The sequence below is a fragment of the Pogoniulus pusillus genome, chromosome 3 (assembly GCF_015220805.1).
Source record: "Pogoniulus pusillus isolate bPogPus1 chromosome 3, bPogPus1.pri, whole genome shotgun sequence".
Classification (NCBI taxonomy): domain Eukaryota; kingdom Metazoa; phylum Chordata; class Aves; order Piciformes; family Lybiidae; genus Pogoniulus; species Pogoniulus pusillus.
Genome location: NC_087266.1, coordinates 37724068 through 37749548, shown reverse-complemented (window position 1 = coordinate 37749548; position 25481 = coordinate 37724068). Strand labels below are relative to the sequence as shown.

At 40.2% G+C, this 25481-nt stretch overlaps 1 protein-coding gene across 5 annotated transcripts in view; it reads right to left on the bottom strand.

Annotated features, from left to right (window-relative positions):
• The window catches only part of PCDH9 (protocadherin 9), a 991969-nt gene that overhangs the window by 661582 nt on the left and 304906 nt on the right, over positions 1-25481 (bottom strand). The gene's annotated exons all lie outside the window — the stretch shown is intronic.

Sequence of the window (25481 nt, the reverse complement as noted above, 5' to 3'; positions counted from 1 at the left end):
ATTAACTAATCCCTATTTTATACCACAAGTCATATACTTTTTTTTTTCAAGTTGTGACTGAGAACAGCAAGTAGAAAGCCACATAATCCCTGTTTGAACAGAAGGTGAGGATGATGAGCATTAACAAGTATCTGTTAAAGAGATTAGGTCTTTCTCTATCCTAACTTCAGTATAATAGTCCTTAACGCATTTGGCATACCAACTGATCAATGCCTATTGAGTTACGTAGACAAGTTTGGGAAAATCATGTGATAGTCAAATCTCTTTAAGGATATATTTATTTGAAGCTTTCTACTATCATCTGAACTCTCATGCGCTTCAGCATTCAGCTTAATTACACAGATGTTCTCACAGATGAATACTGACTCTACCAGCCACTCTTGCATGGAGTAGCAGGCTGCTGACAGGTGGCCATACCATACTCTCCATTCTTACAGAGCAAAGGCACATTGCATTTCACAGGTTGCAAAGTCAGAGACACAAACCCCTCTTTTCTACTCTGGGGTGACTTTTTGTTAACTACAGCAAAACTGTTTGCAAAGAAGACAGTTTTACATGTATACAACCCCCTTCTTCCCCCACTCCACAACACAGCAGTAACACTTTGTACTTCATGCACTGCTTCCAACAGAGGAGTAGACAGCTTCCACTGACTCACCTTGCAAGTGAATGCTCACATGCCAGCAGGAAATGAAAATTGATTCCTGCAGATATGCTGCACCAGGCAGCTCAACTTTTGCCTGAATGTGATAGAAGTGGTAAGGGAAATAGGAATGGTCATACTCAATAGATAGAAGTCTGTACTAGAAAAGTAGTAAGAACATCATTTCAGGTGAAGTGTCTGGTTTTGCCATTACAGTTCTCAAGAAAATCAGGTTCAAAGAATAACAGAGGTTGTTTCTTCCTATCTTAAGTAGGACGCACAAATCCTGTACAACAATGAGTAACCTATACATTCATGCCTTCCCCAGAGAATTAGAGCCCTAACTACATTTCAAAACACCCTAGAGTTATTACCGCTGCTAATACTACAGGTCTGTAAAACGAGGCAGAAAAAGATCAAGAAACAGATTAGAAGTGTTCTGAATTCCCAGAATATTCTTAACAATCACACCTGAGCCTCAGATGAGGACTCATGGTTCAAGTTATGAAATCAAATCAGAAATTGAATTGCAAGACAGGCTACTTTCTCTTTATATACACACACACACACACTTTGAACCATGATTTACAATGTACAGAGCAAAGATGTCAGTCAAAACACAAAAGCTGAATGTCAGTTCATGTGAATAAGAAGATTAATTTCTCCTTCTTAACCAAAATATGAACATTTATCAAGCTTCACTAGAAGTGATTAGAAAAAATAATTCCAGCAGTATAGATTCACTGCCCAAAGTCACTACATCTGTTGTGTAACTGCCTTGAGCTTTACTATGCAGTTGTGTAGCCAGCTGAAGCATGTCCAGCAATATGTTCAGCAAGCAATGTATTTCAGCTGTTTCTTGTCCTTGTATATATACCTGTTTTGACAATGCTCTAATATGAAGAACATTGCTGTCAGAAGCAATCTTTTTTGCAACTATAATGCATAGCCTTTCAGAAAACCATGCAGAAGAGCTAAGGAAGTTACTGGCATTTGGAAATATTGTCTTAAGCTGTTTAACCAAATCTTTACCTCTTTCCCATGTGAACTGCTGTGCTGGTTTGAGACTAAATGGAAGATTCTAATGAAAGAAATTAGATCATTTGTTGTGAAAAGAAAATAATGATGAAGTGATGGATGAGAAACTGGACATGAACAGACAGTGCAAATCATAGCCCGAGAAGCATCAAAAGAAGTGTGGCCAGCAGATCCAGAGATGTGATTTTGCCACTTAGCTCTGGTGACACCTCACCTGGAATATTGTGCCCAGTTCTGGAGCCCTCGCTGTAGGAAGTGCACAGACCTGATAGAGAGGGTACAGAAGAGGGCCACAAAAATGATCAGAAGGTTGGAGCACCTCTGCAGTGAGGAAAGCCTGAGAAGCTGAAGTTGTTCAGTCTGGAGTGGAGGCAGCCTTTCAATGCCTGAATGAGACCTACAGGTAGGATTGAGAAAAGCTGTTTACAAAGGCCTGCAGTGATAGGATGAGGGCAATGGGTTCAAGCTTGAGAAGAGTAGATTTAGATGGGATGTTAGGAACAAGTTCTTTACTAGGAAGATGGTGGAGCACTGGATCAGGTTGCCTCAGAAGGTGGTTGAGCCCCCCATCCCCCCAGGAACATTCAAGGTGAGACTTGATGGGGCCCTCGGTGACCTGGGCTTGTGGGGATGTCCCTGCTGGACTAGATGACCTCTAGAGGTCCCTTTCAGCCTGTAACATTCTAAGATTCTATGAAGTCTCTATCATTCCTTTGTTTGCTGACAGGGATTAAAAAAAAAAAAAAAAAAAAAAAAAAAAAAGAAATCTCAGCACTTTATCTATCTCCCTTTCCTGGGACATTTCTCTATTCACTTCTTCATAGAATCATACAATCAACCAGACTGTAAAAGATCATCCAGTCCAACCTAGCACCCAGCCCCGTTCAATCAACTAGACCATGGCACTGAGTGACTCAGCCAGGCTTTTCTTGAACACCTCCAGAGACAGTGATTCCATCACCTCCCTGGGCAGCCCATTCCAATGCCAATCAATATCTGGGAAGAACTTCCTCCTAACATCCAGCCTAGGCCTCTCCCACCACAACTTGAAACTTTGTGCCTTTGTTCTGTTGTTGCTTGCCTAAGAGACCAACCCCAACCTGGCTACAGCCTCCCTTTAGGTAGCTGCAGACAGCAATGAGGTCGGCCCTGAGCCTCCTCTTCTCCAGGCTAAACACCCCCAGCTCCCTCAGCCTCTCCTCACAGGGCTGTGTTCCAGGCTCCTCACCAGCTTTGTTGCCACTCTCTGGCCATGTTCCAGTATCTCAACATCTCTCTTGAATTGAGGAACCCAAAACTGGACACAGTACTCAAGGTGTGGCCTGACCAGTGCTGAGTACAGGGGAAGAATAACCTCACTTGTCCTACTGGCCACACTGTTCCAGATCCACGCCAGGATGCCATTGTCTCTCTTGCCCACCTTGGCACACTGCTGGCTCATGTTCAGCTTCTCACTACCAGTACCCCCAGATCCTTTTGTGACTGGCTGCTCTCCAGCCACTCTGTCCCCAGCCTGTGGCACCTCTTGGGGTTGTTGTGGCCAAAGTGTAGAACCCTGCACTTGGCCTTGTTAAATCTCATCCCATTGGCCTCTGCCCACCCATCCAGCCTGTCCAGGTCCCCCTGCAGGGCTCTCCTATCTTCCAACAGATCAACACCTGCTCCTAGCTTGGTGCTATCTGCAAACTTACTGATGCTGGACTCAATTCCCTGGTCCACTTCTCTCTGCTCTAATATCTCTTCTCTAACAAACAACAAGTAAGCATTGTTGACCTGTTTGGTTTGGTTGTGGCTGGGAAGGGAGACGGAGGGAGAAAGAAGAGGCAGCTTTGAGCCCTCCTGGGCAATTCTTATTTCTCTGGGGGGGAGTTTTGATTTTTTAATTTGTATGTAATTGTAAATAGATTGTGTATATATGCTTGTAAATTTTACTTTGCTGTATATACAGCTTCATCTTACTTCCAAGCTGTCTGAGCTAGTTTAGTAAATTCCAATAGTGGTAGTGGGGGAAAGTTCCTAACCCATCACAACTCCTGAACAATAAATCCTTCTCATTCACTGCCTAACACACCAGGAGAAAGTATGGGTTTATATACACAGTTATTTACTTTATTAGAAACCATCACTGACAGCCTCTTGGGAACATTAATACCTGGTGGTTATTTTCTGGTTTTAATACTAAACAAAGACCTCAGGTTTTATACATGTAACAATATTGTTATTATTGTAACTGCAGATTTGTGTTATTCAGACTTTATGTTGTTGCTTCAGTTGGTCTGCTTACACAAATTCTAATAATCTTCATCTGAAAAAAAGAGGCAAGTGGAAAAGCCCTGGAGTCATTAATTTCTAATGTACAACAGTCTTTCTGCAACTAATGCCCAAAGATGATACCGAAGACGTTGTTCCTCTTTCCAAGAAATACTGCAATGAAAAAAAAAGGACATTTGTCTAAGATACCTAACTGCTTAGCACCAAAGGAGGCCTCACAAGCTCTCAGTCTGATAAAATACAAGCCAAAAAACACATGAATGTCTTGAAAATCAAAGCTGAAGAGGCAAAAAAAGATTTATTTTAGATGGAAAATTTTAAGAACACACAGTTCATTTACACAGTTGGAACAAAGATACGACCCTAGCAGTAGCTCGGTTATATTTTTAACTCTGTGCTGTGCAAGGAATCAAGGTGATTGTTTCCAGGTACCTATAGAGCAGTCATCCTCATCTCCATCCCTGGAAAAATGATGGAGTGGCTCCTTCTGGAGGGCATCTCGAGGCACTTGAAAGAGAAGAAGGTTATTAGGAGTAGTCAGCATGGATTTACCAAGGGGAAGTCATGCTTGACTAACCTGATAGCATTCTATGGTGACATAACTGAATAGGTAGATTCAGGGAGACCAGTGGATGTAGTCTACATTGACCTTAGCAAGGCCTCTGACACTCCCACTGCTGGGCCCAGTCCTGTTCAACATCTTCATCAATGCCATTGATGAGGAGACAGAGTCTGCTCAGCAAGTTTGCTGATGACACCAAACTGGGAGGCTTGGCTGATACAGCTGCAGGCTGTGTGGCCATCCAGAGAGACCTGGACAGACTGGAGAGCTGGGCACAGAGGAACCAAATGAGGTTCAACAAGGACAAGTGCAGAGTCCTGCATCTACGGAGGAATAACAAACTGCACCAGTAGAGGTTGGGAGGTGATCTGCTGGAGAGCAGCCCTGTGTAGAGAGACCTGGAGGTCCTGGTGGATAACAAGTTAACCATGGCACAGCAATATGCCCTTGTGGCCAACAAGGTCAATGAAATCTTGGGGTGTATTAGGAGGAGTGTGTCCAGCATATTAATTCAGATCCTCCTTCCCCTTTGCTCTGCCTTGGTGAGACCTCATCTTGAGTACTGTGTTCAGTTTTGGGCTCCCCAGTTTAAGAGGAACAGGGATCTGCTGGAGAGGGTCCAGCGGAAGGCCACAAGGATAATTAGGGGACTGGAGGGTATGGCTTATGAGGAGAGGCTGAGGAACATGGTAAGGAGTGGCGGGACAGGCTCTGCTCACTTGCTCCCTGTGATAGGACAAGGAGCAATGGATGTAAGTTGCAGCACAAGAGGTTCCACCTCAACACAAGGTACAGGATTCCAGTAATAAGGGTGATTGTCAATATTAATGTAAAAGGAAAAGAGTTGTGAGAGATGGAGGTTTTTAGTTATTTTTATGTTTTGCTTCTTTATAAGTCATAGTGAATGAAATATCAATTGTCATTTTAAAAGGAACTTGGACAGTGCAAGATGCACTTTTGGAGCTTTAACCAGAAAATCAAATCAGTAGTTGCCTGCTTAAAATGACACCTGATAGCATCAGTCTTGATGTACAAAAGACCTCTGTTTAATACACTGGGTTATTATCTTAACATATATTTCTGGTTTTAAACTCCTGTTTAGGCTTACATCTCTAAGGTTCACATTACTCATACTTGAACCTTTCACTAAAGAAAGCATATCTCCTTGTAGATGGGTTCTGACCTTACTCAAAAAGTTAGGAGGTGACAGAAATCTGATATATTACTAATGTACTAATTGTACTTTACTAATATTTTATGAGGAAAATGAGTAAGATTTCTAGTTCCAGTATGCCAGAACAACACTGCATTCAATATTTAATATTCAGCACATCCTCAGCTTCTGACTTCTATAAACAACTAATACATCTCCATCTTAAAAACTGTGTATTGGAATGTAAAGTAGTTGTTACTAAGAGAGAAAAGACGTTTTTAAAAGGATTGTGCTCTAAAGATGATGTAAACTGGAGAAGAAGTATACATGGCAAGTGAAAGCTCCTTTTATTAATCACAAATTTGTTATAGAATCATAGAATCAACCAGGTTGGAAGAGACCTCCAAGATAATCCAGTCCAACCTATCACCCAGCCCTATCCAATCAACTAGACCACGGCACTAAGTGCCATAATCCAGGCTTTTCTTGAAGACCCCCAGGGATGGTGCCTCCACCACCTCCCTGGGCAGCCCATTCCAATGCCAATCACTCTCTCTGTGAAGAACTTCTTCCTAATATCCAGCCTATACCTACCCTGGCACAACTTGAGACTGTGTCCCCTTGTTCTGTTGCTGCTTGTCTGGGAGAAGAGGCCACCCCCCACCTGGCTACAATGCCCCTTCAGGTAGTTGTAGACAGTAATAAGATCACTCCTGAGCCTCCTCTTCTCCAGGCTAAACAGGCCCAGCTCCCTCAACCTCTCCTCATAGGATTTGTGCTCCAAGCCCCTCACCAGCTTTGTTGCCCTTCTCTGGACATGTTCCAGATAGCAACTTATATTTTCTACCTCACTGGACTTTCTGCTACCAGCAACTGCAGAAAAAATATTCAAATCATAGAATCAACCAGGTTGGAAGAGACCTCCACGATCATCCACTCCAACCTAACACCCATCCCTCTACAATCAACTAGACCATGGCACTAAGTGCCTCAGCCAGTCTTCAACACCTCCAGGGACGGTGACTCCACCACCTCCCTGGGCAGCCCATTCCAATGCCAATCACTCTCCCCGTGAAGAACTTCCCCCCAATATCCAGCCTATTCTTCCCTCGGCACAACTGTTTTGTCCTTCTAAATCTTATGCTAGACTCATCATCAAAGACCAATATGAGTCAGTTATATGTTTTTAAAGCAGTTGGTCAAAGATTTACAGCACAGACTCAGTGTCCTACATTTAAGGCAGAAGAGAGAGTTTCATTCCACTGTTCAGTGCTATAGATCTCATTGTTCATAAAAGACCAATAAAATGGGGAAACTGATGATGTTTAACCACTCAGGTTTCCACTCTATAAGAGAAAACAGAAGGCAACATAAGCTTGCAAGCACCTTAGACTTCTACCTTCGGCAAATCAAATTAAATACAAACATTAAAGATATTTCTGTGTGCCAGTTTCAAAATGAATTGTTATTCTCTTTTGTAGCTCTAGTAGAATAAAAGACAAGCAGGTTCTGCTTAGGTATTCATTCTGGCTGGTCTTAAAAGGTGAAATTTCAGATAGGCCTATCTTCATTTAGCCAATAAAAATAAATGTTTCATTTTATGTAAAATCTATCTCTGATCCAGAAGGGAAAATAAACTTATCAAACCAAATACAGTAAGGAAAGGAGTAAAACTGGTATCCTATTTCTTAAAGTTTCTTTTTGTCAAGATGGAAGCATCACACTTTTAAGAGCTGTAAACAACATATAACACATGTTTTCTTCTGTATTTCCATAGTAGAGAATTTAAATTATCTTCTGAGAAACGAGTTCATGTATATTTAAAGGTAGAAAAGCAGGGAAGGGAAAAAAATAAAAAGAAGTAAACCAGTTTCTGGAACCTGGCAGTATTTTACATTTATGAACCCTTATCTTAAAAATATACTATTTCCTTACAGCCAGTACTTCAGATAACCTACTTATTTAAAAAACAAAATCAGTCACAGTGAAAGGGGTCACTGCAAAAGAGGGAGCAGACTGTGGAGGATCAGAAGCAGAAGACTCCTTGCAAAAAGAGCATTTAAGGATAACCTTCTTCTCATCTGGATGTGTGTTTAATCCTTAGCTGCTGCAGATTGTGAGCCATACTGCTTCAGATGTTTCGTTTACACAGACTGTGTGTGAATATCACATTTTTTTTTTGTCTGATGGGATGCTGATCATTGCACACTTTCAGAATTTGGATACTTCATTTTACTCTTTGGGCAGAAATTCTCTCAATATATTAATATACATGACATAAGAGACTGACCAGGGATGCTTTTTGTGCAGGAAAACTCTCACAGAAAGGTCACAATCACAGTGAGGCATGGCCAATACATATCAGGTTCTGTAATTCTGAAAATTCTGCTTTGGTACCATAGCCACAGAAACTAAAAAAGGAGAAAGGATAAAGGAGATAGGTAGGTAGCTGTATTTCATCTAAACACTATTTGCTATGCATGCCTCTGAGATCTGCAGAGTCAGAAAAATTCAAATTAGTTTTTATGCAAAACATTTTTCCTAGGACGAAGTGGTGGAAATGTGCAGATAGAAATATCTAATTCCTCACTGGAAAACTGTGAGATCTTTGAACACATATTTTACTCAAAATATGCAAAGCACAAGTAAAATAATGGCTTTTGCTAAAACTCAGAAAAATATGAAATGCTCATTAAATATGAAACAACACAGATATACCTGAGAGACAGTATATGATGAAAAATAATTTCTAATGTGTAAGATTATAGTTATTAGCACAAGGGGACACAATCTCAAGTGGTGCTGCAGGAGGTATAGCCTGGATGTTAGAAGGAAGTTCTTGCCAGAGAGAGTGATTTGGCATTGGAATGGGCTGCCCAGGGAGGTGGTAGAGCTGCCATCCCTGGAGATGTTCAAGAAAAGCCTGGCTGAAGCACTTAGCAGCATGGTCCAGTTGATTGGACAGGGCTGGGTGCTAGGATGGACAGGATGATCTTGGAGGTCTCTTCCAACCTGGTTGATTCTATGAAATGTTCCTATATTGTGCCGTATAACTCCTAGTTCAAAAAGAGCTCTGTGTATGAAGAGAAGTAAAGCAGTAAAGGAGCTTGAGAGATTAAAAAACAGCTATTTAAAAGTCTGGAATATTTATCTGTTTATTTTGGTTATAATTCATTTGACCAACTTCTTTCTGTCTAGCCCATTTGGAATCCACTTTTTGTCTGACCTGTCTGGAGATTATCTGAAAAATGGTAGCTGAAAACTCAGCATAACTTGTAATACAAATCTCCTAGCTTACTATCTGTCTTGGTTGTAGTTTAAATTTCCCAGAGTCTCTAATATAGTTAATAGAACCAATAACAATTTATAGGATGCCTTTCTTCCCCCTCCCCCCCCCCCCCCCCCCCCCTTTTTTTTTTTAAAAAGAAAAGGAATTAGATGTAGAGAGGAAAAGGTAAAGCACACCAAAATAGTCTCACTTCAGTTTGGAAGTTAAAAGAGAAAACTCTAACAATAAATAAAAGGTATTTGAGGTTGGGGAGTTACAAAAAGGTATAGGGAAGGGAAAACAACATACAAAATACATAAATGCAATCAGAGTGATGGCAATGGGTCTGTCTGCCTCATGCACTGATGGCCACATGGTAAAACAAAGAGCAGCAGGAACAGGAGGACGGTGCTGCCAGGCAGGGAGAGAGAGAACAAAAGGAGAAGTTCCTCTGTTTTTATAGGGGGCTAGATAGGATGTGGGGTGGGCTAAGCACTACACCCTGGGTAAGGCTCAGACCCACCCCTGGGGAGGAGTCAGGAGTACCTTCGGTCAGGGTCAAGACCGCTCCCCTAGAAGAGTTAACCCTTTACACTGTTCTTAGAAGAAAACAATACAACAAATCAACAGCAAAGAAACATACAGAAGGAATGTCCCCTCACAATGACATTTAAAACAGAAAATAATAAAATGGCAGAATTTCATATGTCTCATTAAAGAAACCCATAAGAGACATACTTATGTCATATCCGTGTACATAATTGACTGTGCCACTTCTTGTTAAACAAACTGCATACCTACAGATAAGCCACAGACCATTACACCTTTACAAAGCTAAACAGGCTTTAGAAAAAAAAATTAAAATCCAGTGTATTTACAATATAGTCACAATGATACACATTTTGTCACTGAGTGTTAATAGTGGTCTATAACATCACAGAATCAACCAGGTAGGAAGAGAATTCCAAGATCATCCAGCCCAACCTAGCACCCAGCCCTAGCCAATCAACTAGACCATGGCACTAAGTGCCTCAGCCACACTTTTTCTGAATGCCTCCAGGGACGACAACTCCATCACCTCCCTGGGCAGCCCATTCCAGTGGCAAGTCACTCTCTCTGTGAAGAACTTCCTCCTAACATCCAGCCTATAATAATTTTAGTGACATTTGTTTACAATCCACTTCCATCTACTGGGCAAAGGATCTTACAGTATTAGTATTGTATGAACGTGTATTTTTATCAGTATTAAGTTGAAAAGTCTATCTTATTGGGGGGAAAAAACCAACGTCCTTGCCTGTTTTATTGCTGTCTATAGTTGCCATTTGCTTTACTTAGGGCTGTAACAGACAGATTTCTACTCTATAGCAAGAAGGATGCTGCTATTACCTGTGAGCTGCAAAACACACTGCTTAGAAAAGAACTGCATATTTTGATAGGAAACTAAGAGAAAATAACAGTTTGTTTAGATATCACCAATGCTTGAGTAAGAATGCTTTTTTGTTTAGTCTTGCTGTTTTCATAGCAACTCCTGTATCTATTTATAGATTATCTCATTTTAGATATCTGACCTCATTTCTTCTTTTAAGTTGGTTATTATTTTTTTCACAGAATTTCTTCTTAGATTGAAAGAGATCTTCAAGATCATCGAGTCCAATGATTCGTTTCACACTGACAAGTCCTTGACTAAACCAAATCCCTCAGCACAACATCTAATCACTATGGATCGCTATGCTTGGAAAGGACCACCAGAATCAGCCAGTCCAACCTTCATCCCAGCAGCCTTCATTGCTAGACCATAGCCTCAAGAGACACCTCCACTCTCCTTTTAAACACATCCAGGGATGGCGACTCCACCACCTCCCTGGGCAGCCTGTTCTAGTGCCTGACCACCTGCTCAGTAAAAAATTTCCTCTGAACATCCAACCTAAATCTCCCCTGACACAACTTGAGGCCATTTCCTCTCATCCTATCATTAGTAATTCAGGAGAAGAGACCAGCTCCAGCCTCACTGCAACCTCCTTTTAGGTAGTTGTAGAGGGCAAATGCCTGGAGGCTGGATTTAAATGTTAAAATGAATATGGGCACTGTAAGGTTCACAGGTTCTGTAACCAGGCCTACTGATGAATTCCCAGAACACTGTTCACCCTCTTAACTTATCTCTGAATAACAGCTTTTAAGTGGCCTTTTTTTTTCATATAGACACACTACTTGTTTTAAATTGGTACCTTTTCAATTTCTTTTTACTTAAAAAAAAAAAAAATTAAAACTCACCTGGGTTATATCTGTTAGACTTTCATAAAAAGAAAAAGAAATCAAAGAAAAAAATATGTGCTCATATATCAACATAACAGAGGTAAACAGATACCATTAGAATACAGATTGAACATGCATGCACATGCATCTTAATTGGTCTAGCAAATTCTCAGTGTTGCTTTAAAGGAGCTGAAGAAATGAAATAAATTAGTCACAAAGCTTTACCTGAACAACTAGAGAAGGTTTGCCCTGTCTCTTTTTCCTCCTATTTTGAGTGATACTCTTTTTTTTCCTGTCTAATCTTTCCCAGCCAGTGAGCTCAGAGAGATTCATTAAACATGGCACAGATGATTTCTGAAACATCCCCGAAGCTACTGACAACCATTTTCCATTTGAGGACTTCTCTCTATCCAAATTTTCGATTTCCTCAGAAGCACATTTTCATAATCAACCCTCACATCCCTATTTAAATTTGCCATCTCACCATGTGAAACTGTGTAGTTCTAACTCAGGTGAGTGAAAATACAAAGCCACACACTCCTACACCAACAGAAAGATTTACCCATCACCTCATAATCTGACCTTGGCTTTTGCTGGTTAACCTGCTATAGAACCAAGCAGGTTGGAAGAGACCTCCAAGATCATCCAGTCCAACCTAGCACCCAGCCCTATCCAGTCAACCAGACCATGGCACCAAGTGCCTCAGCCAGGCTTTTCTTGAACATCTCCAGGGACGATGACTCCACCACCAACCTGGGCAGCCCATTCCAATGCCAATCACTCTCTCTGGGAAGAATTTCCTCCTAACATCCAGCCTATACCTCCCCCAGCACAACTTGAGACTGTGTCCCCTTGTTCTGTTGCTGCTTGCCTGGCAGAAGAGACCAACCCCCACCTGGCTACAGCCTCCCTTCAGGTAGCTGCAGACAGCAATGAGGTCAGCCCCGAGCCTCCTCTTCTCCAGGCTAAACACCTCCAGCTCCTTCAGCCTCTCCTCATAGGGTTTGTGTTCCAGGCCTCTCACCAGCTTTGTTGCCCTTCTCTGGACATGTTCCAGCACCTCAACATCTCTCTTCAATTGAGGGGCCCAGAACTGGATACAGGACTCAAGGTGTGGCCTGACCAGTGGTGAGTACAGGGGAACAATAACCTCCCTCGTCCTACTGGCCACACTGTTCCTGATACAGGCCAGGTTGCCATTGGCTCTCTTGGCCACCTGGGCACACTGCTGGCTCATGTTCAGCCTGCTATCCACCAGTATCCCCAGGTCCCTTTCTTCCTGTCTACTCTCCAGCCACTCTGTCCCCAGCCTGTAGCGCTATCCCACAAAGTGAGTTGATTCATTAAATATCTCCCTAAACCTTGCATTACAGCCCTGTAAGATTACACTGAACAGACTTGCACTCCATAACAAATGTTCCCCCCACACACACACACTTTCATAACAGGTAATTTTGACACACATAGCTTTCCACAGACACCAAAAAAGCTTGTCTGCAAGTATCACCTTTGTCTTTTAGGGATGGCTTGGCAAATTCTGTTATAGAGTATATACAACTGGTCACTGATGGCAGTGGTAGGTTGACCTTGGCTGCATGCCAGGTACCCACCAATTTGTGCTATTGCTCCCCTCCTCAGCAGGATGAGGGGATAGAAAATAAGATAGAAAAAAAACCTTGTAGGTCAACATAAAGGCAGTTTAATAAAGTGAAAGCAAAGGCCACACATGGAAACAAGAAAGCAGAAGATTTATTCTGTATTTAACCAGTGGCACTCAATGTCCCTCTACTTCCAGGGGAGCACAGCTTCAGCATATGTAGCAGTTGCTCAAGACAAACGTCATTGTAACAAATGCCACCCCCATTCTCCCCCTCCTTTGCCTTAGCATTTATTACTGAGCAGTATTTATATGGTCAGTTTGGGTGAATTGTTTTGGCTATGCTCTCTCCCATGATCTTGCCCAACTCCAGCCTAATGGTGAGGGGGAACCGGAGAGACAGCCTTGTTACTGTGTCAGGACTGCTCATCACAAGGCAAAGCAATGGTGTTTTATCAGTACCTTGCCTGCCACCAACACAAAGTACGGCACTGTAAGAGCTGCTAAGAGGAAAACACTCCATCTCAACCAGACCAAATACAACACTTCAAGGAGAAGGTGATTTTTTTACCATGCTAAATAAGAGACCTTGATAAAACTGGGCCTGATCACTTATGCATATAACAGGCTAAATTGTCAGATAGCATACAAAAGCAAGATTATTTTATTTGATTTCTTTTTAAAGGAAAAATATTTTGGCAAATAACCAAGGCACAATTTCGCTAAAATAAGTCATTCTACAGCACAGTCAGCAACTGCAGACACAAATCAATACTGATATGGTTCACGGCATCACAGCAGAAGGCAGTCAACTGCAGTCAGCAATTGGCCAAAAAAAAAATCAGACTCCAGGACTGGGATCCTATCAGGGTTGAGATCCAGTCGCAACCAAACAAAATATTGTTCACTCACAGTTAAACACTGCTATTCTGAAACCTGCTCTCTAAGCAAAGGGTGGAATGAATTAGCAAGAACACGAGCTTCAAAGGGTCCTTTACAGAGAAGATATATGCAAATATTAGTGCTTTGATCAAGAGAGTCCATCACCTGTCTTTCTCCTAACACGGTTCTACTATTAAAAAAAGAAACAAAACACAAATTATAGAATAGGCACATGATCTAAATATTTTTTGTTGGGTTGAAACACACCTGGAAAGCTTTTGAAATTTGCATTGCCCAAAGAATGCACTGCAACTTTCAACTGAGAAATTTCAGTCTTTAATGACCTCTTACACTAACAAGGAAGTTCTTACACTAACAAGGAAGTTCTTACACTAACAAGGAAGTTCTTACACTAACAAGGAAGTTCTTACACTAACAAGGAAGTTCTTACACTAACAAGGAAGTTCTTACACTAACAAGGAAGTTCTTACACTAACAAGGAAGTTCTTACACTAACAAGGAAGTTCTTACACTAACAAGGAAGTTCTTACACTAACAAGGAAGTTCTTACACTAACAAGGAAGTTCTTACACTAACAAGGAAGTTCTTGACTATGAAGGTGGTGGAACACTAGAACAGGTTGCCAAGGGAGGTGGTGGAGGCCCCATCTCCTGAGACATTCAAGGTCAGGTTTGAGCAACCTGATCTAGTTGGGCACGTCCTTGCCTACTGCAGGGGGATTGAACTAGATGACCTTTAAGGATTCCTTCCAACCTAATTCATTAAATGAATCTATGATTCAGTGAGAGTTGTCTGATTGCTTAGAGACCTCCTACAAGAAATATCTTCTTAGATGAGACAGATGTTTTCTTTGGGGAATTTGAGACCACAGCTGCATAATCTATCTAGCACAGCTATCCTCTATCTCCCCCAAAAGTCTGGTTTGCTGTTGTCTTGATCATTGTGTAGTGATCTGTGGCTGTATAAAATGAGCATATAATGCTGTTTTCTTCTAGTTCAGTAGCATTTTTACACTCACTTTACACTACGGTAAATGATTACACACATTGTGAGGCAGTGAAAGTCAGGTTTGAAAGGCGTTACTTTTTTACCCAATCTTTGCCATTTCTCAGCAGAATGCAAGTATAAAAATGCTGCCAGCCACCTCAAATAAAAGTCATTTAGCTCCTTCCTAGAACTTTAAAGCATTTTTCAAATTCCCTCCACAGCCACACAAAAGATAAAGCATCCCTGTAATTATATAATCAAGCAAATTAAGCCACAAAAATACTAAGGTAAAGGGTAAATCAACTGAAAAAAACTGTATGTCTCCAGATCTAATTCCTAAATCTCTGTCCTAACCCTTAAACCACACCCATAGTTTGCAGTATCATTACAGGTAAAGGTCCCCATTTAATTTTCTGTGTACTGCAGCTGCTGCATCTCTTTTTCCTTTTCACCAAACCCTAGCAAAGAGAGGTTAGTCCTCCCATGATACAAATGCCTGTTTTGCTGACATGATGATGTTCATTTAGATGCGAGTTTGGATCTCTTCTTCACTTTCTTGCAATTGGGTAAAGCTTAAGGTGTCTTTATGTTGAATTAAATGGTAAATACAGAAAGAACAAACAAGAAAGATGAAAAAGAGCAAGATAAGCAATAGCAACCAATTCCACAATACTCCTCAACACATGATGCTGCATCGTGACAAATCAGACTTGTATAGATTCTGTCACAAGCTAAAAAAATAGACAACACAACTTTCAAAGGTCATCCCTGTTTTCAAAACTCTGCATTAAAACAAGATGTTGCCTTTAATTGCCTTTTTTAAAATGCCAACAAGTATATATTTCTTCCTTTTTCAAATGGTGACATCAGTCAAGCATTTGTGAAACACTGTTGCCGCTCAGACCATTTTTTGCAGCTAAATCCCACAGAGAATAGAAATACCAGTAAGGATAGCAGCAGCATTTCTTTCATGTGATGGTGCCATTTATGTGATTTAGGAGCCAATCAGACCATGTTTTCCTCAAGAGAAAAAACAAACATACAACAAAACAACCACCTGCTAAAATCCCCAACCTTTCAGAGAAAAGGTCAGGCTTGGCTTTCAGGCATGCTTATATTCAGCTGTATGTGAATTAAGAACTTACCAAATCATAATTATCCCTTCAGTAGGCACCTTCCCAGCAGGTACTTCTTTCTAAATCACATTGATTATTAGGACCAAGAGTGGCACTAGCTAATCATATGACAGGTTGTATAATTACATCATAAGAGTCCTCTTTAAGAGCACCACATACATACTTACAAGGCCTTTTAAAAGTGTAATTGTAATGTTGTGGCAGTAAACACAGAGCAAACCACGTTTAAGTATTTTCTGTGTATTCCACAGTAACCCGTCTTAGAATTTCCTCCTCTGGGAGACTCTAGCAGACAATCATGTTTCTTTCCTCAGTGTCTTTTGTTGCAGTAAACTATCAGTTGTTTATCTGAACTGCTACATGTGCCTAGCAGAGATGTGATAATCCACGTCCTTTAAGTGCCTTTCATTCTCCCTCTTCCACAACCTACCAGCATCAGGAAATTCACCGCACAACAGTTATGACAATTAGTATCAAAAGCATGTTGCTGTGACCCTGCTCTTCTCTTCAGATACAGCAAACATTTCCAAGTCAACACTTTGCAAAACAGAAAGCTGAACTGCATCTCAACGCAGCAAAAAAAAACCCTACCACACTGGTAGGCTGATGTGTGTGCAATCAGCTATACAAGGACTTAAACTAAAATTGGTTTTATTATGCAAACAGGAGTCTCTGCTATGCAAATAAACACAAACAAAGCAAAACACAGAAATCTTGAATAATAACAGCTGCTGCTGGCAGTCAAGAAATCATTTCTTGTAATCACCTAAAAACAAACAAGACCACCTAGTTTTAAACATGATTGCCCTATACAGCCGAAGGGATCTTGGATGAGAGGAGTGCATTTAAAATCTAAGTGTCTGCACCCGTTTCTTTAACAAATGGTGGCCCTCTACAAGAAGACACGCAATTAATCTGTCTTGCAACCAAGCCATCACCACCAGCTTAGCTACATACTTGCATTAAGGTTATGTGATGTAATTACAGAAAGCAGCTGACAAAAGCAGAGTAACCTAACACACATAAGAGTAAACTTTAAGCAGAGGACATATGCAAAGGACAAAGGATGGAAGCTGCAGTTTGCAAAGCATTATTGGCAGCCTCCACTTACTTTCCCTTCTGCCCCCAAAATAACAAAGAATAGATGAGAACACATGTAGTCCTGAGAACAGCCAGGAGCCAGTACTGCAGAAGATGCTCTATGTCGCCTTTTGTTTCCGAGTTCTTGCTGCAGCTATACTGAATCTGCATTACAATGCTTTGCCTCTGGGCAGCAGCAATACCATAGTATACTACGGTTAACTATAAATGTTTAATCACTGCCTATGATCTCAGCACAGTCCACCAGTTTCATTTTGCGAGCATGGGCCAAGCTGTGCAGAAATATCCTAAATCAAGGTTTAACAGCATCAGTTAGAAATTACTCTGGCTGTGAATCCTCTTATCTCCTCTTATTTGTACTACCCAGCTCTGAAGGCAGACTGCTTTTACAGTGCAACTGTTAAACCTAAAGATGCACCCCACAATGCAGAGCACGTAGACAAGCAAATTAACTCCAAGTCACATTAACGTTATCTAGACCTCAGTGATATCCACACTCCTACAAGCTACAAAGCCAGCTGTCTGTTCTCCCTGTAGCTGAAAAGTCATAGCAGGACCCAGGAAAAGTGAGAAAATCAGATTGCTCAAATTCATTGCAATAATGCTATTTTGCATAAAAAGAGACTTTTTGGTGAGTAACTAAAGATGTTTCCTTCTTCACTGGAAACAAACAAACAAAAAAATCAAACCAAACCAACCAACCCAAACAAACAACAAACTCCTAAACAACTAAGAAACAAACAAGACAACATGTACTAGGAAGGTCCATTATATGATAATGTTAAACTGAATGTTCAGGCCTCCAGGGTATAAGTTGTCTAAAGATGTAATGAACTGACACCCAACATCCTGTGGGCTAATTATGAGCAACTGCACTCATAATTCTGAGTGAACTATTCACCTTCTTCATTGACAGAAGTGCACTGGTGTAACCTGACTTTAATAACAGACTGGTATCTCCAACATTGTGTTTTAATGAGTTCTGATTTGATCTTAGTAGCCTCTTGTCCCATATTAGTGTACTAGTGATGGTCTCATACAGTTTCACTTTGAAAAGAAACTAAATTAGGATCACAGAACAACAGATTTTGAAAGGCAGGCACTGCTCTCTAACAAATACATAGGACATTTGATACAAGGATAATTTTGTGGTTCAAAAGTTAAACCTGTGCAACGCATGCCAATTATTAACATCTTTCTCTATTTTTAGACAGTTAACTAGATGTGTAAAGAAATATTTCTGCATGCAAATGCCACCTCTTTGCAAAACTACCTAGCCACTGATCAGGTAATACTATTTCCTTGGTACTCCAGTGGATGATTCTGCTGTGCACATCAGCATTTTGAGCATTGCTTTTAGTAGTTATTTAGTTGGTTTAGCTGTGTTTAGAGGAGATACTATTACACAACATTTGGAAAACTACTACATTATCATGCCTCACTCCTTCAACTGAAGTTAAAATGTACTTTATCAGAGTGTCTTTTTGAATGAAGGGGCAATGTTACTCCCTTGGGAGTACCACAGTCGTTATGTTCAGCTGCTCTCAGAGAGGAAATTCCTTTTTTTCCAGAGAATATTTTGTGATTCTTTGACTGTATATATTTTTTCCACTATAGCAAAATGGAGTTACAAGAGATTGTACTGGTAGAGGGTACAAGAATCCTCTCTCTGAACCAGAGCAAGCTACTCAAATGCCACAGAATCACAGAATGGTTTAGGTTGGAAGAAACCTCAAATATCATCTAGTTCCAACCCCCTGCCATAGGCAGGACACTTCCCATTAGAACAGATCACTCAAGGCCTCATCCAACCTAGTCTTGAACACCTCCAGGGAGGGAGCATCCACAACCTCCCTGGGCAATCTGTGCCAGTGTTTCACCACTCTCACTGTAAATAACTTCTTCCTAACATCTAATTTAATTCTCCCCTCTTCCTGTAAACATTACTGCTAACAGAATTACTAATTCCTTAGTCTTGTAAGCAGAATTACTAACTTTATTAAACGATGTCTCTCACGTTCTGCAGGCTTTTTATTGCTTCGTTCCACTCATTATTAGCTGACATTCCAAAAAACACTTTTGAGAGTTGTCCATTAACTTTTGCCTACTGTTTTAGCCATATGCATCTTCCATTCAAAATCACAGCAAGAAAAAGAAAATTAAAATAAGAGACCCAGTTAGAAAACCTTGCAGTGTTTGTCTGCTTTCAAACATTATGCATCCTGTATAACAGGTCAAACTTTTAACTAACTTCTGCTCCCTGCTCATTGTAACAAGACAAAAAAGACAAAGGCCCAGATTCCAGCTGCAAAGCACAGAATGTGTGTTGGAAGCCTGCTCTTATCACCTGTTCCCTCCGCTGAAAGCAAGGGGCATGCCTATTTTGATACTGTTGTTGTGAAGTGATCATTAAATTATTGCTCATAGCAGGGGGCAAAGATATCTTTGACTAAATCTGTTAGCCAGACTCCTGCGGTGACTCTTCTCTGGATTCCCCAGCAGGCATCTCTTTGAAGTGCTTACAACAAATGGAATACAACTGGGAAAAATCAGAAAGGGCAATGTCGACAACTGCCATAGCAGGTTACAACTTGAATGGCAAGTGAGCAGAAGGTGTCTCTCTCTCTGTTTCTCTGATACCTCAGATCTCCTTAGCATCATTTCTGGTAGGCATCCAACCTCCATTAGCAAGAGTTTCTGGAAAATTGCATTTCTCCCTAAATTCTCTCTCTCAGCTGTAAATGTAATGCACTGTTCCAAGCCATCAGGTCTTCCAGATGAAATGGTTTTGCAACTGTAACAGCATATCCGCTATGATAGGCAAAACGCCAAGATGTAATTGGTGATACATAACAGAAATTATAAGCAATATTAATGGAGGATATATTTCAAGGAAAGACCCATTTTCATTCCAGAAGCATTTTTATGCCATTATATAAAGGGCAAAAAAGTTAATGACACTAAATATGGTATAATTCCTCAGCACTGCTTTTTATCTGATGAATGCTACATATTTACGCTATAGCACAAATTGCCTCATCAGTTATCTCATTTCATGAGCACCAGAAAATTCAAAATACATGACAAATTTAAAACATCCACTAGTACCTGATAGTTTTACATACTACTTAATGTAATGTGAAAGCACACATTTCTTAAAAATAAAACTCGTTAATGTATCAAAATACACATGCATACTACTTTAGCTGGTAATAACAACTGCTAGTTCCCCTGAACTGAGGACAATTAGATCTCACCCTGTTCCAAGCATACCAGTATCTAAGAATGTTTTGAGCTCTTGTTAATACACAGCTTGGTAATATCAAGATATAAAATAAAGGCTTAAAACTCTAAGACAAATCACAGAATTTCTTAGGTTGGAAAAGACCTTCAAGATCATCGAGTCCAATGATTTGTTTCACACTGACAAGTCCTTGACTAAACCAATTCCCCCAGCACAACATCTAATCACTAGGAATCGCTATGCTTGCAAAGGACCACCAGGATCAGCCAGTCCAACCTTCATCCCAGCATCCTTCCTCACTAGACCATAGCCTCAAGAGCCACATCCACTCTCCTTTTAAACACCTCCAGGCATGGTGACTCCACCACCTCCCTAGGCAGCCTGTTCCAGTGCCTGACCACCTGCTCAGTAAAAAATTTCCTTGGAACATCCAACCTAAACCTCCTCTGATGCAACTTGAGGCTATTTCCTCTTGTCCTAAAGTTATGTAACAAAAGTCATTTGAAGATCAAACAAAAAGATGAAGGAAAACAGAAAATACAAGTTAAATAACCAGATTTAGAAAACAAACAAACAAACACCCGAAACCAAACTCACATTTCTGATAGGCCAAACATGGGCTTATCTATGCCCTGACTTGCCCAGACATGTTCCCTTGCTTCCCCTACTTCTGTGCTGGGGGGAGGCAACTGTGGGAGGGGAGGGCAAAAGCCCTGGCTTCACCTAATATGGTGAGGCCTGGCAAAGCACCATTCTGATTGGCTAATCCATGTCCAATGTCCCATTAGTCTCGAGATGGGTACTGATAAAAGGCACAAGCAGGTAGCACAGGGCTGCTGCTGCCTCATTTGCATCCTGAATTTGCCTCGAGAGCTTACCAGGAACAGGCTCTAAATACCTGCACATGACCAGCCTGCATAGCCATAGCCAGTGTGACACTGTGCCAAGACTACACACCGCATTGCATCCTGCCTGCACCTGAACGTCTCCAGCCAAGATGGGAAGTCCTGGAGATACACAGATTGTCCAGAGAACCAGGTCAGAGACTATGCTATAGAGTCCCAGCTTCTGGAGAAAAGAGCCTTGAAAGCTGCAACAGCAAGCCCTCTGCATGCTTTGGGTACTGTCTGATTTCTACTTTGTGAGTAAACACTGAGAAGCTTCTTCAAGGATAATATTTGCATTTGCCACTTTAAGAAATAAGTGCTCTAGATTTTCCTCTTCCCTGCATGTATAAATTTCCAACCTGTACATTTTGAACCTTGTGAATAAGTTTTCTGCTGAGTTTTAATGCTAACAAACAGTTTTCATAGTTATTAACAACCATTGCCTGGATGCCAAAATTAATACAGATTATTAGTTTTGCATAATCCATCACAATTTCACATATAAGAACCAAGGTCTAGTAAGGTGAAATACAAAAGCTACTTGATTTGACACTTCACATCTTCAAGTCAGTCTAGAAAATTCTTGTAATTGCAGAAGATGGTGCTACACAATCCAAGAGGCTTTTAAAGATTTTGGGGTTTATGATTCTACAAACAATGCCCACCAAGTTAGTGGGAATTGCAGCACTTCTAACTAAAGGATGCTAAAACTGAACCTAACTCTGAGCAACTGGCAACTCGTTGTGTTCTTGTTTTGAATGACAATTTGGTGCATATGTGAGACAAGCCTGAGGCCTAACCAGGGCTTCCCACAGACAAAAGAGGAACAGGCAGCATGGTATATGCCCCACAGCAATACTTTCAAGTGTTCTATTTCAAAAATTTATCTCACACTATGCGTGGCAGAGAGGACACAGGAAGAGGAACAACAATTAACCCTACAAAGAACAATTTTATGTTTCCATTTTCAGTTCTGAAATTCATCATTTATACAATAACTGAAAAAGAAAACATATTGGTAAACAAAGCACAGCAGTGATGATAACAGAGCACTGCTAAACTATGCAAGAGATTGTGTGGAATTTGAAGAGAAAAAGCAGTTTCAAGTTTCTAGAAGAATGAATAATCACAAACTATCTGGGGACTCAAATTTACTCAACATATGCTAACACAGAGAAACTGGTCTTCTTGGACACTATGGAAACAATTAGAAATGTCACATATTCTTTGAAGTCACTCCTAATACAGCAGTAGTTAATGTCACTGCCCTTAAAGTTATCTGTTGTATTATTTAAATGCAAATTGCAAGCTAATCTAAGTTTTCCTATCACGTTTCTGTCCATCAAACCAGTGTAATAGCTATTTTAAAGTTGGCTGTGTGTGGGAGATCACTGATGCTAAAATAAATTGCAACACTGAAATATTTGTCTGATTAATTCTCAAAACAGACTGAAACATAACAGAAAACAAAAAGTGCAATTGCACAGTTATAAAGCAATGTCACATCTTGCCTAGGGACCATGGACTATAATTTACATGTTTGTATAGCTCACAGAATGCACCAACACATGCCTCTCCTATGTTCACAACTCAGCCAGTTATCTATACTATAGATTGATACTAACTAATGCACTTGGCACATTTCAAAGTGGGAGATCACTTGCTTTTGACACAAAGCTATGCTACTTAAATGTTGCCAGAGAAAATTCATAGAAGTTACTAAGAGAGAGAAAACTTGAAAGTCTAAAGGACTCAATGACTTTGGCTGTAGGTGATATTGGACTCTTATATGATGGTCTTTTACAAATCTGATTCAACGTAATTGCCTTTAGCTTTCCTTAAAGCAAGAGAGACATGCTCTTTCTCTACCTGCAAAACAAACAAAAATCCACAAACATCATTATGAAAAACAGCTGAAAAAAGGCTCCTACGATTTTGCCCAGCAAGATACTAGGCAGGCTTGACACCAACTATCTACCCTACCTTGCTATATAGTCATCAAAGTCTCTACACAAGCAAATATTTTGCTGTAGAATCTATTTACATTAAAATTTGTCTTCTAAGAAGCTTCTTAAATGTCTTATTCCATTTCAAAATGTTTGACCACAGAAAGTAGAAACAAACAAACAAGCTACCAGCAAAAACTTATCTGAAAAATTAGAATCATAGAATAAACAAGGTTGGAAGAGACCTCCAAGGTCATCCAGTCCAACCTACCACTCAGTCCTGTCCAATCAACTAGACCATGGCACTATGTGGCTCAGACAGGCTTTTCTTGAACACCTCCAGAGACGGCAACTCCACCTCCCTGGGCACCCCATTCCAATGCCAATCACTCTCCCTCTATGAAGAGCTTCTTCCTAACATTCAGCCTGTAATATATATATATATAAAATATATAAAAATAATATAAATTAATAAGTCATCATAATTATAGCATCATTATATTTTATAGTCTTTATTATTAGTAATAACAAAATTATTGACAATGTTCTAATATTATGTTGTATTATATTATTACATTAATATAAATTTGGTACAGAGGAAATAAAAATAATCTATATGAATAGTAACAGTACCCTAAAAAATACTCAAGTGATTATTTGTTTTCTTATATTTTAAGCTTTTTGCATTGCAAAGTTAGTTATAACTACTTTAGAAACAGCTTCAATAGTTTAAGATCTCAACATCCCACAGAAGTATGAGCAGAATTGATCATCTGAATATTCCTTAATCAAATTTAAGCAGAGAACGTTCCAAAACACCTCTACTGGTACTTTAAATTAAACTGGCTATCTATTGTAGCACCAAGAATCACAGATATTCCTAGAGATGACAGTAGCAACTCCTGACATATAGAATAATAGTATCAACCAGGTTGGAAGAGGCCTCCAAGATCATCCAGTCCAACCTATCACCCAGCCCTATCCAGTCATATAGACCATGGCATTGTAAGGAAGGTCAAAACCTTAAAATATTATAGGAAAAAAAGAGAGAAGAGGGAGGACAGAGAAAAGGAAGGATGCTTTTACTGTAGCAACAACTTGGAAGGCTGCAGCATGAATGAAAATAGAAATAGACACTCTAATGAAAGCTGAGGATTGATCTTCTACACCAAACAACAGGAATTTTGAGAAGCTGGCATTTACACAATCAAAACTCACTACAAATTAAAAATTCCAAATCCAGCTCTAGTTTTCAAATCCTTGTCTAACTTTAGCGAATCTTTATATCATGATACGCCAAAAAGTCTTTCATTGCCTTTAGCAGAGTAACTATGTGAATTGTGCAAGGTAAACAGTTTGCTGTTGGATTTGTTCCCCTTTTGCAATTAGCTCAAAGTTGTTTGTGCAATCTGGCCTTGCCAGTGGGTAGCTACTGGAGATGCTCTGAATTCTGAGTTAGCATGAAATTAATATTTTGCAAATGCTACACATAGATGTATGACATCTATAATTTTATGAACAGTTACCTTTAAAATACTGATTTTACATATTTTAAGTATATATCCAGTTTTTTTATGACAAACCTTAGTCCAACAGTTCGACTTGATTATCGTTGTAGGTCCCTTCCATATGAATTATTCTATTCTATAATGTTTGTTAGCATTGATAATCATTATTGCAGACATAGAAGTAATAGTGTTGATCAATCAGCATACAGAATAGGTGCTAATCATACAGGATTTTACATGTCCCAAGACTTAAAAATTGAAGCAGTGTGCCAGTTTAACATACTCTTTTCTCTGCAACACAAATGTGAGGCAAAGTGACAAACACACGCACAAAACCTCCTCTGGGTTGAGATAAAGAGTTAATAGTTTAACATAAATGACACAATGTAAGGCACAGTTACCTTAGGCTATTTGCAGGAAAAAAGCCCATCAGAAGGCAGCAGCAAGCAGAAGCCAGTAAACAAAAAACCCAAGCCAGAGAGCTACTCCACCATCTCTCTCTGTCTGGCTGCCATCCCAGCAGAAGAGTGCCAACACCCAAAAACCCAGAACCCAAAAGTGCAATTGGAACAGGAAGCCTCTCATGTTAAAATCTGAACTTCAAGCTCTGAAATACTTTCATTTTGAAGCTGACATAAGGCAAGGAGGTATTGAATAGCAGCAGATTAAAACTCAAGCCATGACGATCATATATACACACTATTGTCAAAAAGGATCATAGAATCAGCCAGGTTGGAAGAGACCTCCACGATCATCCGGTCCAACCTAGCACCCAGCCCTGTCCAATCAACTAGACCATGGCACTAAGTGCCTCAGCCAGGCTTTTTTTTTTAATATGAAAGATCTTAGAAAATGTAGCTCTGGATTTTTTATTTGTGTCTCAGACTACTATCAGAAACTATATAATAATCCAAACCACACTTTGGGGTACTTCCAATAGCTGAAGTCACCAAAATCACTTTTACTTAGACACACTATATTCAA